At 35.5% G+C, this 5,280-nt stretch overlaps 1 protein-coding gene across 2 annotated transcripts in view; it reads left to right on the top strand.

Annotated features, from left to right (window-relative positions):
- The window catches only part of LOC106463280 (thioredoxin domain-containing protein 17-like), a 66,976-nt gene that overhangs the window by 30,132 nt on the left and 31,564 nt on the right, over positions 1 to 5,280 (top strand). The gene's annotated exons all lie outside the window — the stretch shown is intronic.

Genomic DNA, 5,280 nt, shown 5'->3' with positions numbered 1-5,280 from the left:
CCTCATACCTATCCAGTAAAATCTCAGCCATAGGTGACTCAATGTCTTTTTAACTTCGAGATACCCTCCTGTTAAACTATCATGGGATTGACGCAGCACAACTTCCCGTAACTTTCTCGGTATAACTGTTTTCCAGGTCATCACTTTCCCATATGCAGTTTCCCATCTCCAGACAAGACTACCATCTTCAAGCTTCAACTGGTCCCATTGTGCCCAATAGTTCTTTGTTACAGGGCTTAAGCTAGACACCTTCTCCCAACCAGGGTGCAAAACACTTGCTTTTAGAAAATCAATTATTGGCTTCAAATCTTGGTCTTTTTTTCTGCTCTCCTTTAATATCTATATCTGGTTCCAATTCACCATCATCAACTCCTTCAGTCACTTTGACTTCAGCTTGATGGCACCTGGTTAGTTCAACCTCCCTTTTAACACTTACCGGAATTTGGCCTTTGTTGTTCCCAAACATCATTTTATCAAAATTAACTACACACTTCCTCGGTAGTAAGTAGTCCAACCCTAATATGCATTGGTCTTCAATGTCAGCCAAATATACTTTGGTCTGTCCTTCATGTCCATGAGCTCAATAGCTACCCACACTGGTCCCAACAATCTTGTATAATGTCCTGTCACATCACAGAGCTTCTGTATGGCTATTGGTACTCCTTTGTGATCCAGCACCTTGATACTCACAAGGGGTTGCTGAGATGCAGAATCTATGACAAAGTTGCACTTCTGGCCATGTAGCTTTCCTGTCACGTAGACACTATGTGTGCTTGCCATTTTACACTTAGCTGTTGGGACTTTCACAATGGGGGTTGGTGGGCATCCCTCAGCACCAATCACTACTGGTTTCCCCAAGGCTGACTTATTGGTAGTATTCTTCTTACAGTGGCTCCTCATATGTCCTTGCTCTCCACAGTTCCAACAACCTTTCTGGGTAGCTCCCGTTCCTGCCGTGGCATCTTCCCTGTGTTGAAGTTGCCGGCATTGAGCTCTATTGTGCCCAGGTTTGTTACAGTGCCAGCAAAGTCCCTCAAACTTCTCTGAAAGCTAACCTTTTCTGGCCTTGACATAATGTAGGATTCAAATTCAAGAGCTTTGGCCATTGCATCCTATATAGTAGAGGGGTGTGCTTGCTTCACTTGTATCTTTAGTTGTGGACTGTCCAAGTCCTCTACAAACTGATCCCTCAGCAACAACTTGAGGACATCGGGTGGCACAGTTGGGTAGGCCTTGTGTTCCATACTTTCCAAATCCTGTGCCAGCTCTTGCAGGCTTTCCCCTTTAGCATGGACTTTTGTCCTAAACCTAGCCCTGTAGACTTCGAACTGATTTTGAGTTCCATACCTGAGTTCTAGAGCAGATACCAGTGCTCTATAGTTGTGCCTGTCATCTGCTGACAACTGTCCAAGTATTTCCAGTGGTTGTCCCTTCAGGCTCGTTGCCAAGTACACTGCTTTCTGCTCCTCTGTCCATCCATTCATTTCTGCCAAGAGCTCAAATTGTGCTCTGTATGCTTCCCACTATGCCTTCCCATCGAATTCCTGTGGCTTCCTTCATACTAGATCACCCCCTATTGCTGATGCTTATGTCTGGAATGTGACTTCTGACAGAACTAAAGATGTCTGAATTAGGGTTTAGCTGCGGGGTCTGGAAGAAGCTTCCCATTGTCTGGGACGGATTAGTTCGATGGCTAATATATCCTCCTTGTGTAAAAGACAGTAAATCATCCTTTAATGTATTTAATTAACTTTGAAATTTACTAATCTTTTCCATTTGTGTATGCTGGCTTTCTCTCAACTGTTGGATACTTTCTTCTTGTTTATTTTCTTTCTCCTCCAACCACTGCTGTAGTCTCTCTTGTTTATTTTGCTGTTTGAGCTGCCATTGTTGCAGGTTTTCTTGCCACTGCTGTTGCCTCTCTTCTTGTTTTTTTCTCGTTCTTCTTGTTTCTTTTCTTTTTCCTCCAACAATTGCTGTAATCTCTCTTCTTGTTTCTTTTCTTTTTCCTCCAACAATTGCTGTAATCTCTCTTCTTGTTTCTTTTCTTTTTCCTCCAACAACTGCTGTAATCTCTTTTCTTGTTTATCTTCTCATTCTTCTTGTTTCTTTTGCTGTTCTTGTGTTGCTGCCATCAAATATGCTAAGCTGTAGTTTGATTTGCCACTTTTTGTTTCCATCTTCTTCTTTTATTTATTTTTTTATCCCACTCTCTGACACCAGTTTGTTGCATATCTGCTTGTTTGATAATTTCCGGTAAAAATTCAGCGATACAAGTCCCTTCTTGATTAAAACTAGTTTATTCTTTCTTGTTACAAACTTTGTAATACACTTAATTTCCACAGTCACTTTAAACTTAACTACTTTTATAAACACATGCTATAATTCACAGCAATTCACAACTACCATTATCAATTATTACTCTTCCATCTATATTTGGCTTAAATACTAAAAAAGAGGGCATCTAGCAAATGCTGGGACATTCGTGAGGTTACCCAATAAGTCACGATCCTTCTAGAAACTCTGTCACACATGCTCCCAGCGTCACGTGACTTCTGCTGTCGTAACAATATAAAGAATGTTTGATGGCCTCACCTAACATATTATTGTTATCTAAACTTGCAGTATGATGTTTTGAAGTTAGCACCTATAAGTAATGTATTTTGCATAAAATATACAAGATGCAAAAGTTACTGCAAATATTATGATTTATAGATGTAAGCTATGTTGTGTGAAATTTAAATTTTCTAGATTTTAATCATGATGAGTAAAAGTGTTTATATAAAATTTTGGAAATGATTTTGATTGATTAGAATAATATTTGGCTTGGTTGCAGAGTTGAAGGAAATGCAGAAATTGAGGGGTGCAAAAATAAAAATATGCAAAGAAAAAGAAATTTGATTCCATGAGCCAAGAGGAAAGACAAACATTAGCATATTTATGTTTAAAATACAATGCACTTCCCCAGTTGGTTAATGAGTATGTGATTTGTTGTAATTTTATTTTATAATTTAATTTATAATAATGAATGTGAGTGTACTTCATGAAAAGGTAGAACTTTCAGTAATATTGATTTAGTTGAAAAGTACAAGAAATTTTGTTGTTAAAAGTATAATTGTCATGTAATATATGGATTACTTAATGCTTGGCTAAACAAAGGTGAAATGATTTTTTCTCAATTATGAGTTTCTATTCCTTTCAGGTGAATATTTAAATTGTAAAGAAAAAGTACAGTGTTGTTGAATCTGTTAACATCTCTTGAAACCAGCCAATACATATTTTAGAGTTCCATTCACCAATATGTTAGTGATTAATGATGACTTTCATATAAGGTTCTTAAGTGATGGGCCTCAGCCCTGCATGGCTGGCACTTCACAACAAGTTTAGAATGTTAAGTTATGATGATCTTTCCTATTTTGCTGTTAGAAAACCAAAATACTGTGCACATATCAATTATAAAGCTAATGGATCATTTACAATTAGTTCCAGGCCTTAAGTGAGAATAGTTTTTAATATGTACGGTTGTGGCATTGATGATGTTGTAGGTAGAATTAAAATGAAATCTAGTTGGTATACAGATCAAATGCATAAAATTACAGATAAGGGAAAGGTAATTATAAACAAAATTTAACTCATGAAAAAGTATGAACATTTTATAAAATTTAAAGCAAAGTATGTTGTCAAACAGCTTGAGGTACATTTATTTTAAAAATTGGCTTACAGATTGTTTAAGGTTTTAAGTGGAAATTATAAAAACCAGTAGAGAGAAAAAAATAAGGAACCAACAAAAATAAGAAAATGCAACACTGAAGAGGTGTAACCTTTATTCAGTAATTTCCTTTAAAATAGCTGTTTGAGTTATTTTCTGAGTGTAATTTATGTAAATTATAGTACAGAGTTTAAGTAGTGTTAGAATAGTAATTAAATATGTTTTTAAACAAAAAAAAAGTTATATTTTTATATTAGGGGTTTTATAAGCCAGAAAAAGTAATATTTTTTAAGAAAAAAAGTTAGCATTAATATTCAGATCTAAATAGATTAAAATAGATTCTTCTGCTGTGAAACTTACACTAACATTCTAACTGTTATATGGAAGAGCAGTTGGGAATAAAACCTAAAATGACAACACACAAACTAAATTTTTGTGTTAAATACTCAATTTAATAGCTTTCAAAATTAAGGATATTTTAGTGAATGTAGAATTACACAGCTCACATAAGCTACATCAACAATGACTTGCAGAAATGAAGCAATATTAAGAATTATTAGATAGCTATTCCTTCATCTTGGTTAAAATTATTATTCTTTGTAACAACAGACTAGTTTTCAAGAAAATGTCACATTTGAAGATTAACTTGCCAGTTGAATGGTCTCCACTAAAATTCATAGAGCTTTACTGTCCTACAAAGTTTAATGGCTATGACAGCTGGACAGGTAGATAATAAATGTTGCAGAGTATTCATGTTCAACTAACGATCTAAGTGTAGGTCAGAATCTGATAGATCCTACTGGTCACTGGTGCTTGCCAAACATATTTGACTATAAGAAAAATGTTCCAGGAAGTCTACACCCCTTTCTGTGGCTGTTGAGCAGTCTACATATCACCCTTGCCTGCTCCTCTCTGGTAAAAATTTCATTCAAAACTAAATTGTACCTGTCACATATTTTTTTCTGCCGACTCCACCACTTATTTAGGTTTCCATACCCAGTACCATGGCAATCAACTTGGGTTGCTCCAAGGATCTCACAAGACTTTGCTTCAGCTATGGCAATCAACTGTGGCCTGGTAATCATCATAGTTACACTATCCAAGGAATCCCTAATCATCATCACTAATCAAACTTTCCCATACTTAAACTCAAGCTTTCCTACAATATACTTTATCAACAGCTGAAATTATGCTGTTAACTTATTATAATGTAGATATTACTAAAGCAAAGTCTAATGTTTATAGCCTTCAATCTTATATACTTATGGAATCATAAACTTGAAAATCAGGCCCACTTGTCACACCCTCTCTTTCACAAATTGCCAATAGTTCTCTCTGACATTTTATACTATATTATATATAACCAATAGAAAGGCAAGGTTTTAATCAATCAAATGGAATCTTAAATTATGTTGTTTTCACAACAGAGTATTGTCTATTTTATCTTCAGTTTGAAAGTTTCTCTCCAAGTGTTCAGATCAAGAAGATTTGGGAATTTTTGTAAGGCTTTTATGCCATAGGTAGAAAGCCAGTTAAATTATGATAGTTATAGGACATTATTTATTTTGTGC

Source organism: Limulus polyphemus, unplaced genomic scaffold (genome assembly GCF_000517525.1).
Source record: "Limulus polyphemus unplaced genomic scaffold, Limulus_polyphemus-2.1.2 Scaffold1366, whole genome shotgun sequence".
NCBI classification, from domain to species: domain Eukaryota; kingdom Metazoa; phylum Arthropoda; class Merostomata; order Xiphosura; family Limulidae; genus Limulus; species Limulus polyphemus.
This window is presented reverse-complemented; position numbering and strand designations above follow the sequence as displayed.